Source organism: Gymnoscopelus braueri, assembly GCF_963280865.1.
Source record: "Gymnoscopelus braueri genome assembly, chromosome: 14".
Classification (NCBI taxonomy): Eukaryota; Metazoa; Chordata; class Actinopteri; order Myctophiformes; family Myctophidae; genus Gymnoscopelus; species Gymnoscopelus braueri.
The window spans coordinates 27,538,253-27,550,990 of NC_137619.1; positions in this window are offsets into that span (position 1 = coordinate 27,538,253).

A 12,738-nucleotide genomic window follows, 5' to 3' on the forward strand; every position below is an offset into this window, starting at 1 on the left:
GATTTTGCTGGTGTGAACTCGGGCATCTAATACGGATAACTCCTGGGAGCCTCTGTAGGGTGGTTTTCGCCACACGACCAGCTGGAAAGGGACCACGGGGCAGACCAAGGACCAGATTGGGGAGATCATATCTCCACGCTTGCCTTGGAAGGTCTCGGGATCCCCCAGGTAGAAGTGGCTTATGTGGCCCGGGAAAGAGAAGTCCGGAATTCTCTGCTGGAACTGTTAACCCTGGACTATATTAGTTTGTCTCCGGTTTTTATTTTAACCATCAACATGAAACTGATTTCTGCTGCTATTTTATCTTATGTGTTCCTTCCTCTCTATTCTTATTCTCTTTTCCCAATTTTAACTCCTTTAACTGCAACGTTGAGAGCTTGCAAAAAGAATTGTACCCGCTTTTACATTTGTAACTATGTGATGTAACAATAATGTCTGAACATTGTTGTGACATTATTGAATTGTGGGAGTCTATATTATGCATTGTTTTTCGTATTGTATTATATTTTAAGATTCGGTCTGTTGGTTCTGTACCAATTAAGCACTCAGCTTGTTAGGGGAGAGACCTAGACAGTGTAGTTACGGTAGTTGATTTTATTGGCACTGCAGAATATTTATATACTGTATATTCAGTCATTCCTGTAGTCACAGGGGCCCTGTCACAGGGCCACATATGTACATATGTAACTGAAATATTTTGTCAGCGTTGGCTAGAACTCACTATCTTGTAAGCCCTCTTCAAGCTAAAATATGAGTTCAAATCGCAGCTTTTTTTCATATTGATATCAATAGCTACACAGAATGGCTGAATTACTAGTAATTTTAGATAAAGTAAACAGCGTAGAGATTTTTGTGGTGAATTACGTAATATCTAGCCTATATTATTGGCTACTTAGCACTTCAGTTTTGTTGAGTTTTTACTACTGCCAAGTATACACTGCATACATTTGTTTTGAAGATGGCTAGAAGTCCAAATTAGACTGGAATGGTCTTTTAAAATGCCATTATTCTAACATGGCTAGTAATGTACAATGATAATAAAAACAACAACCGGTTTTGACATTTTAGGTCAGGGTACAGTTGGGGGAACAGTCATCAAGCAGACATATAAACTTTGCTGCCACCCAATCAATCCTGATTGATGAGTGAATACAGGTATAATAATGGATCTCAATGAGAAACCATATTAAAGAAAGCACGCCTTACGAAGTGCTAAAACAAGTACCCTGTATGGAACAACGAAGCAAATGATTTACTATATTTAAAGAAAAATTGTATAGGATACATCTATACTGTAGGTATCATAGCAATATTATACATGTCCAGACTGTATACGAAATATCTGCCATAGTAATATTCTACATTTCATAGAAAAGGCCTGGTTAATTAAACATCAACTGATGCACAAACATGGACACATCATCAGTGTTGTTACCTGGAGTCACTGGGTGTATCGGGTCTTGCAACCCTCCTCCAGGCGACCCCGACGCCTGTGTCCAAGTGGTATGCTACTGCTCCCACTGTCTCTTGGGGTTAGCACAGGTTAAACAGTGCTAGTTAGGGGTTAGGGTTAGCCTGGCACTAGCCAGACCGACAACGCGGATCCACTCACACATGGAACGTATGTGAGTGAATCCGCGCCATCAGTCCGGCCAATGCCAGGCCAGGTTAGGTGAGATGTTGCAGCAGGCATTGGCGACACTAGGAGGCTCTAGCACTGTGGGTTGCCTCCGGGCCTGGCTCCTCTTTCGTCTGACCAGAAGTCAGGGATTTTCTGTGCGTTGCGTTGTCGTTGCTGCTGGGCACAAACATCTCACTCTGCCTTGATGGATTAGACCCTCCCTGCAGGTTTCACCGCAGCCTGTAGCTTTTGTATCTTCCTCACGGAAGAAGTGGTTTGGGTTGCCAACCCTCTCCGGCCGTCCTCTGTCTCTCCAGATATCACCACACTCTTCGTGGTCGTCACCCAGTCTGTTCCTGGTTGTCACTGGTACTCCCACTCCCAGAGTTTTCAGTTAATAAAACATCAACTGATGCACAAACTTGGACACATCATCAGTGTTGTTACCTGGAGTCACTGGGTGTTTCGGGTTTTGCAACAGACACCCTCCTCCAGGCGACCCGACCGAGGCCGATCTATAATCAATATCCTCATTTGAACCAGGATATTCCAAGTTCAGTTGTTATTTATTGTCAAGGTGGCAGCACCAACAATAGCCAATATAGTGTGAAACCTCTTTGAAAGAGCAATTACATGCTAGCAGCCTAGCACAGCATTGTCAGAGCATAATGCAAATTAAGTGTTTAGCCTGTGTCTAGTTTAATTTGCTGTACATGTTTTATTGACTTGCTTTCTCAACATTACACTCTAGCGTAGCAGCTGATGACAGTTTATCACTTCCTAAGAAATAAGGTGTCGGATCAAATACATGCCACTGCAGGAAGCTTTACAAAAGTTATTACTGTAAGTATAATCTAAAATGCATTTGGCCACTGTGACAGGATCTGGAGGGCAACACACTATTATAAATGCTGTTCTTATTCAGATTGATCTCTTCTTAATTGATAGATTGATGTTGACTTTGAAAACACCCGTTACAAACGTAACATGCAGACTTGCAAGGCCTGATCCTCACCAAACTTGCCACAAACAGGGGTTGTTCAGGGGTCTGCCATCAGAATAGCCACATCAGGGGCCGTATTAGTAGCCCCCGGGGGCCCAGGCACACTGTTGCTCCAATCTGCACCAAACCTGGCACGAACACTGTTCAGGGGTCTGTCATGACAATGTCACACCAGGGTCCACGTGTGGCCCCCAGGGCCACAGGCACAGTGTTGCTCCAATCTGTGCCAAACTTGACCTGTTTGACAGACTTGATCTGTTGACTCAGACGTAGGTGAAATTTAGATGTGAGGGCCGCGTATAGTGGCCTGAACCTCTAGTTGTGTAAATATTCCGAATGCTATTTAAATCATTTTTTGCATGTATTATCAAATTAAGCATTGTTCTTTCTGACCTCATATTTGAGTACTTTTGTGATTGAAATATTTTATATATGTATAGGTTCTTTTCCCCCCCTTTTTATTGTCATTTACAACTTTGAATTCTGTACATTTGTTGTAAATCTTTCATCATGGAGCCAAAATGTTGCTGTTTTTCTCAGATCGTGAAAATGTAATCATCTGGAGATAAAACATTTCTGTTGAACACTGGTAACAGATTGGCCACTAGATGGCAGTGTCTGCTTTTTACCAAGCAACATTCATCCAGTGAGACACACAGCACACAGTCTCATTCCAATGTCAAAAACGTAGGAAAATAAAGAATATCTATTATTATATTGACAACTATTATGAATATGGTATATAAATCATTATTTTATCATTTTAAAGTTCAGAACAGCCAGAAGATTTGGTGAAGTTTGGATGAATTACATGCCGTTGTAATGAAATTACCCCCGGGGTCTGTGTGTCTTCTTGTGGTGTTTTAAATTCTATTATATTCTGTTTTCTGCTCAAATGAGCTGTCAGTGAATACTTTTAGGAAAGTGTACTTGACTTGACTTGTGTATGTTCCTCCAGGAGTAACCATTGATGGCTGAAGAGGTTCCATTACAGTGATTTCACCTTTAAGTTATGTTACCTACCTGAAAGCCTACATACAGCATTATCTAAACCCAAATAGTTAATAATAATGTGAAAAATTAAACTTTTCTGGTTATGTTCAAATATAATATAATATATATTATTATTGTTGTTGGTTGATCATAAGCTGATGCTGTCAGTGTCAAACACTGTGTGTAATGCCTAACTCTGACCACAAGGCAGTAGTATTGCTTAGGCCTGTCATAACATGGCCATTCTTCTTACCACTAACTATGGTTCAAATGACCTCATATCTATGTGTTTCAATTGGTGAGCTGTGTCTTTTTTTTCACCTTGTCACAGACTAGAAACAACTTATAAAGCACTGAGTCAATTTAGTTCATAAGTCTTCCACTGGAGTGCAGCAGCAATTGATTAAAGGTTGGATTACAAAATTGGATTCATAATTCAAATTAATTGTATTGTTGGGGCCTACATCTTGCAGTAGCCTTTAGGCCTATACAAGTACACAACAGTCTTTGGGTTTTGTTCCTCAACATTGTAGCATGCAGCAATAACAATGATAAAAAATAATTAAAACAATAGAAACAATAAGAAAAATAGCAAAGTATGTAAATTGCTAGATAGTCATAGATAGCACACATGGTGTGCGTGCTGTGCACAGTTCATGTTAGGAGTAGGACCAAGCGAAATTTGACAGCTAAACCCTGCTATGCAGTACATCTGCACTTGTTCATTGAACACATGCTCCAAGATTAATCGCTTGTCAAGATCTTTAGTTGCAAAATCGTTCCACACCCAACATTGCACGACAGCCGCACGCACGCACGCACGCACGCACGCACGCACGCACGCACGCACACACACACACACACACACACACACACACACACACACACACACACACACACACACAGCACTGTTATGTGCAGGGAGAACTGAGGCTTCTTTTCTTTTCCTCACAAGTCACAACTTAAACATATCCATGGCATAATTAAAAGCACAATTTAAAATCCTTCTTGTAAACTATCTGCTAACATGCCTATAAAACAAAGCTAGCTTGTAGACATGAGAAGGTCACTGATTTATTACAGTATTCTTTTCAAACTAAGTACAAAATTGAGGCTTGGAGATGCTTTTACATGTTTCTGATCGGGACTGGAAGGACATGTTCTGTCGGTTGGTTATTGCAATTGGTATCACTCAATAGCACCTACCTTTAACCCACACTCAATCATTTATAGAAGCTGTAAAAAGGTTGTCTGTATTGATATCCTGCAGGTAGATATTACCTATAGGCCTGGTACAAACGATAATGAAAATTCACAGACCAAACTCCAACTTAACTGAAAGGGCCCTATGCCTTATCTTATTAGGCTTTTTTTATTTTATTTTGAAAAACATTTTAAACTAGTGAAAATACCTGATCTACAAGCTCACAATGCGTTGCTGTAGATCAGCTATTTTCACCAAAGTGTCTTACTTGAAGCTTGATATAATTTTTGTATATGGGATCAGTAGACGCTTTCATTCATCATTAGGCATGTAGACTACAGTATATAATGTTCAAACTGAAAATGTATGGGTTTATTAAATGAAAAGTTCAGTTATTACACTGTTCCTTCGTACCTTCCTATAGTATATTCTGTAAACAATTTTTTTGCAATGCCTGCAGCTATAGTGGGGCAACAACCATAGCTGGTATCTATTATGTGCTGTTCTGTGAATGAAAGGTAAGGGGTTAAATGTGCATGTAATTTACTAGAGACAAATGAACACTTTCACATACAGTATAATGGTGGGCATATACAGTAGAGGCATTGTTAAGGGTCATCCACACCAAGCTCTATAAATATAGGCCTACTGTAACTATATCATTCACCACTGTCGTCATTATAGTTGTAATATGGACTCTGCCATCCCCTTGAGTTACAATACTTAAAATGATAGGTATATTTAGTTATAATTATAGTGCTTGGTGTGTGGACAGCCCTTTAGGATCTTGGGGGGCTTAGCCCAGTCCAGAAAGTTTTTTGACTTTCACCTGATATATTGCACCATTTTCAAGAAGGTCCTTAACCGAAATGTTGTGATTTAAATTTGTATTTATTTATTGAGCAAGTGAAGACGGTGTGCTGTGCAGGTGTTTTTTATTATTTGATCTGTGTACTGTTTACTCCACCAAAGTTTTTATTCAGGTACTGTATGCAAGAGACTTGATTACAAGTTATGAAGTAAAAGGAGTAAAATGAATAAGATGTGAGACATTGCTTCCAGTCAGGTGGGCTGGCTTTGAAAAAAAAAGTGCAGTCTGAGCTCTTTTTTTAATAGTTCTTTTAAAAGTTTTTTTAGCAGAAGAAGTAAAACCCTATGAAAATGGACCAACGTCTCCTAGCTTCTTCTATGTGACCAGGGAACCTTTTGAACTGTGAGAAATTTGAACTCTGGCAAACTGTGTTAACTCCATCTCTTATCTATCTGATACTCTCCTCTTCTTCACCTCTCCCGTAGCTCTTTTGGCATCTGTTCTCTCCTACTGTTCTCTTCTTATCTCTCCTGTGCTGGTCACAAAAGAGATACAATCAGCATATGCCAAATCAATAACGAAATAATCTTCTGATGTGATGATTAGATATTTATACATTCGGTAGATATAACCAATTATTGTAGTTACAACCGTGTTCGTGTTAGCCCATGTTCTATATTAATATCACATTGAGTGCAGGCTAGCTAGACCACGTGGTTCTTTAACACGGTTCTCAATGTGTGCCATTGCGCACTTGTGTGCCTTCAGAGCTAGGTTTGAATTTGACAATTTATACGACCATTTTTATTATGTAATAGATACTTGGTGGTCATATGTTAGATTGTATGTTGAGAATGCTTTGTCCAGTTCTGAAAATTGACCATCCCTTGTTTCACAGCTTCTGCTTCTATTGTTTGACCTTTTTGAACTGTGAGAAATTTGAACTGTAACATACGTTAACTGTGTGTCTTATCTGTCTATCAATCTGATACTCTCTTCTTCTCCACCTCTCCACCTCTTGTCTGTCATCTTGCCCACTGACACAAAATGCATGTGTGCCAAGTACTGTAGTGTGAAGTACTGCTGTTTAAATGACACAAAATGATAATTGATATCATACGTATTGTTTAGGGCTTTAATGCATGATTGAAATGATAGATGAATAGATCAAGGGCTATATATTTGTATTCCTTGTGTTACAGGAAAAAAAGACAATCATTCTTTCATTCAGTTTTTATCTAACCACAGCACTGGAAAAAGCCCTCCTCAAAATAGAATCAGAATCAGTTTTTATTGTCACTTCCACAATACACACTCGGCATACAGGGGAGCAAAATACTGTTCTCCGCGCGGACATAAAACATATCTGGTCAATACTTTTACCAGAATACCAGAATATATAGCTATTTAACAACTATTTTAACGAAAGAAAATCACTTACCCTACCTTTAAGAGATTATAGAGAGAGGGTTAAGAGCAGATATCACACACTTTTTTCTCTACATTTCCACACATGATAGTGTCGGTTGCTTGGCCCATCACTTTCTCATTCCGTCCATCAGCTGCAAGACTGCGGACTGAGCTGACATCCACATCTGTTATTTTATTTTATTTTTCTTGATTAATTTATAAATGCATTGTATGAATGGATCTCATTGTCCTTTCATTTTGAATTGTTGAATCAGTTATATTTCAGAAGATGTATGGGTGATTTATTGTTATTTCACTTAGATTCCACTAGATGGCACACTTAAAATATACAATGACCTCTTTCTGGTGTCACTGGGAAGCCAACCAAAAGGTTCAAGCATGTTTAAATGGCTCTTATTTGGGCTATGACAAGACAAAATACCATTGTCACAGGTATTCTTGTTATGATATAAAGGGGAATAGAGCTAGACAAAAATACTTATGGAAAGGCTGCAAGAAAAGCAAATACTCTCTAAAGAACTTAAAGATCCCAGGTGCAAGGTTTTCACTGTTGTTGGAGAGCTGATGAGAAACAATTGCAATGATGCAGGTGAGTTCTGTAATAGCATGCTTTGTGCATGCTTTTATAGCATGCACGCGTGCACACCCACGCATGCACGCACACGCACGCACACACACAAACGCACTCACACACGCGTACACACACACATGCACGCACGGCGCACACACACGCGCGCGAGCACGCGCAGACAGTCATGTGTAGTCTTTTTCACACTCCTTTCCACACTCTATTAGAAAGGCACACCTGGTCACCGGGCTAGATTTGGGATTTTTGTCACTGTTCTCTTACCCTTTCTAAATTTATCCCAGCTTGTTGCTGTCCTCATGTCTCTCATATTTCTTCTAGCTACTGGGACAAGCTAAGAATAGAAGAGCTGTGACATAGATTAGCCCAACCTCACAAAGATACTGTACCCTCTCCCTCTCTCTCTCTGTCACACTTCCAAGCCATCTATTTATTTATTTATTTATCTAGATAAGAGATAGATTTTGCATAACCTATTCCTCAAACAAATGTTAATTTTGATAGCCCAGTGAAGAGTGAAAGGAAACTGAGACGGGGAGTGACATGCAGCAAAGGCTGCCAGGCTCGGGAATCGAACCCGCGACTCGTGCATCTCTCTGCCTTGGTATGCAACATGATAGTGTTTTGAAAGATGCACAAAGTGAGGAGCGGTTGTGTGCATGTTTTTTAACTCCCTGTTTATTATAGTCTTTCTGGGCAATGGGCAGATACATGCCGTTTACTATACATTCTCAGTGAATATAGTCTATCATAGCGGGGTGGCATGCCCCTTTGTAAGCTCACACACATATACAGTTCCCTGGGCCTTCATCCTGTTAACTCCTCTGTACCCCTGTGTCCTCTGCAGGAAAGTCAAAACATTGTCACGTTTGGATTACTAAGAATAGTTTCTGTTTGTTTCATTACACAAGCGTGATTTAACTGAAAGGATTTCAAACAATATTACTTACACCTAAAAGAGTACCCTCTGCAAAAGTATCAGATGTGCCAATTCTGCAAAGTCCAAGGCTTTTAGATTGAGGACTATTATTATTAAAAACTATCATTTTCACCAAGTCTTGGGAAACAAATCAGGTCCAATTAGAAAAATAAAATAAAACCACTCCCTAATATGAAGTAGGAATAGGGCACTAGACTGCTCTATAACTACAAGAAATTGTCTCTCATCACTGTGAGTATGACTCCAAATGTAAAGTTAGCACAGGGAAGGGAGAGGAGAGACCTTATAAATGTCACATTTAATCTCAGGATGGAGTAGGATGATGCCCTGCAGGATATGTGGGGCAGCCCCTCACTCGTAGTGAGTGAGTGTGATCCACACTGTCCATTAGGGTCCAGTAAAACTGTCAGACCTACAGCACATGTACAGTATGTATGGTGTTATTTAGGGTCAACGGTGTGAGCCATTTCTCTCTGTCTGCCTCATCTCTCTATTTTATTACAGACCTGTGTGTGTATGTATGTTAGTCTAGATGGAAAGTGGGGTCGACGCGCATAGGGTGGACTTTTTTTCCGCCACCTGGTTTTTCTTATTCCTTGAAGTGTGTATCATAAGATTCTGCCAGGTAACAGGCTGAAATAATGTCCCATGGGGTTCATTTTAATCCTTTATTACAGGGCAAGTGCTACGCTTGTTCACAAAGTGCTTTACATACAACAGAAATGAAGACACAGCACGAAGCATTCAAATGATTAAAAACAACAACCAAAACAATCTAAGACATTCCACAAATGCTTGTTTAAACAGTAGTGTTTTTAAGTGGTTCTTAAACATGTCCACAGAGGCTGCAGCTCAGAAAGTTTTAAGCCTGCTCTTAGGCTGTCTGCCTCCTAAACCAAACCTCGAAGAGTAAGACGGTTCCACGGTGCCTGATAGTTGAAAGTTCTCTCTTGGAATTTCTAGGAGCCACAAAGTAAGCCTTCATAGCCTACTGGGAATGCACACACACACACACACACACACACACACACACACACACACACACACACACACACACACACACACACACACACACACACACACACACACACACACACACACACACACACACACACACACACACACACACACACACACACACACACACACACACACACACACACACACACACACACACACACACACATTTCTGCCTCTGTTCTTTTCTATTTTTGCCCTGAAATAGAATCATAATAATACCAATGTTAATGAATTCCTTGAGTCCAAATTGTATGGAGAATTTGTTAATTTGTGTGTTGTATACTTCCAAAGATTTGCTATATGCTATTGTTTGGGTTTGGGTACAATATGTGTAACAAAGGGGTAAAAAAGAACTCCATGGTACATTATTTCCATCTGGTACCTGGCAGAATCTTAAAATACACACTTCAAGGATTATTTTGTGCTGATTTTGTCCTGCAATAAGAGTCAAGATGTGCTTGCATCTTAATAATAACCACTTTAATGAATTCCTTGGGTCCAAATTCTATGGGATTTTTTTGTGTCTCTGTAGGTTGTTTCCTTCAAGTCATGTTCTTTAATTTTTTTCCCCATTTCGGGGTTTGGGTTATAGAAATGTTTTCTCTAACTTGTTTTGTTGCTGTGCTATGTGTTCTTATAATTGTGCTTGCATTATCTGCAGTGCCTTTGTTTGTCTTTGTTCAACACCATGACCTCAAGTAAACAATAAATGTGGTTAACTGTACACTTGTGTATGCTGAATTTACCATGAAGTTGAATTAAATTTAATTGAAAATCTGCATAAACATTAGGGTTAGGGTTATTGAAAGAAAAAAAGAAAACATGCAGAGCGACAAAAACAAAACCTTTGTTTCCAGGGACTGAAATAATAAAAGGGATCTTCTTCCTTTGTTTTCTTACTTGTTCTTGGGGGCGGGCCAACTTTCCAGCATGGTGGGCAAGTGACACTGTACTGCAATTGTCAGGTCATAGGTTCAATCCCCACGAAGGTGACTGGGTTCATCCTGTCAGAGTGAGCCCCTCTCTGCTCGCTCACAAGTTGTTCTAGATAAGAGCACCAACAACAACAAAAAAGCCAAGCCAACAGAATACTAGAAATGCAATAAGTTCAAGTTCCACCACATATCAAATCATGTATAACAGCAGGTAGTCTTTCCACAACAGCAGCTGAAACGGGGTGAAGAGCTTTATGACTGGTTTTGATTTGTACAAATTGTTGTGTCATGTCACATCATGGGTTGATTGAGGGTAGTAAAACACTATAAAGGGAATAGATGAGGTAAGACGAGCTTATCTCTTTGATACAGCTATTTAGCAATGAACAGGAGACACCTTTTAATTCAGTAGAGCCGGGAGCTTCACCCCAGTCAATTTTCATTGTCAAATTTTCCCCGAAGAAACAGGGCGTTAGCAGATCACAGTTCCCCACAAGTCAATAAAGAAAGGCCATGGCTTTTTAAATATGTCTGAACCATCACATAGTTTTGAAAGAGGTTCATGTGCAATTCTGACCTGTGTGCAGAATCACAGACATATTACATAATGTTAGCTGAAATGTTTCTTCATGTTAGCCCCCCAACCTCACCTTGTCTCTCTCTCTCTCTCTCTCTCTCTCTGACATTGGGAGACTGGTGCTAATATAAACCGGTACGAATAAATAAACAAAATACAGCAAAGCTATCATGCTGACACACACAGGAGGAGGAAATGTCTCATTTCCTCTAACATTCCTGCATGCCACACATTCTTGGTCAGGGTAGGCCTACTGAACAGAGGAGACTTTATAAAAGCCCTCAATGATGCAATGGTTTATAGATTAAGCTTATTATAAACTATGGTCCTATATGTTGCACGAAATCTAATATTTCAGTCAAATCCTTTTTAGGATTTTGCCAGAGATGCCTGTGTGGCAGTCAAGTACAATTTTCAATTTAGGCATTCAGCAGACACTCTTATCCAGAGCCGACTCGCTTATTGAACTGCGCTTATTGAACTGTAGTCAATAAACAAGGTAAATTATCATAAATAGAGTGCAGAGAGACCCATAGGGCCTCCGATACCAGATAAACAGAACCTAGGCTAGCATCTGTCTAGACTCTAAACAACACGCTATCTAGATAATATTCTGTAAATTTTAAACTCTAAGGTCCTTACACACCGGGGCGATTTTTTTCATGCGAATAATACGTTTTTTTTAAAACCTTATAAAGTCAATGCAAGCTTCCACACCAGTTTCGCCGAGCGAAAAAAGCAGTCTCCGGGTTTTCCTCAGAATATTGTATGACACTGATTAGTCTATTTATATCTCTATCTCTATATTCCCATAGTAATCCATTAATCATTGCTATAGTGTCAGTGTCTAGTAACAGGGGTCTCCCCAGCTCTTTTAGTAAACAGAAGACATTTTCAGGTGGGAATGCCAATTTCGTCCAATCAGGACAAAACACAATCAGGATAAACAACAGAAATTGGAAGTGATGAAGCAGATAAAACGAGCAGACAATTTTAGAATTGGAACAATATAAAATTGAAGCTGATAAAAGGTTCTCTCTTTCCTGATTGGATGCAATTTGTGACCCACCTGAAAATGTTTTCTTCTGTTTGTTAAGAGCTGAAGAAGAGACAGAGAGATCTTCTTTAGCCTACAGAAAAAACACTCTTGATTATAGCAGAATATAGATATTTAACTTTTAAACAAAAACATTTGTTTTAATAAATAAAATAAAATAAAACAGTACAATTAATTAACAAATTAATTTATTACAAAAACAACTTTCACAGACTTGATATTGCTGGGCCTGAGATATTAACCACTTAAACCCCAGCATCGGTATTGTGGGGAAAGCTTTCGCTGAAAATAGCAGATGACAAGCTCACAATTTGCGTTGTGAGCTTGTCGATTGGCTATTTTCAGCTAAAGCTTTCCCCACAAACAATAACACAGAAAATACACTATTATTGAGCCCTGAGGGACTCCGGTTACCCATATGGGGTTTATTATTGGTTCACTTTTTAACATAAAAAAACACATTACAATTAATTCATTCATTCGTTAAAAACACTTTCACAGACTTGATATTGCTGAGCCTGAGAATGGCTGAGATATTAAAATATATGATTGTTTAATTG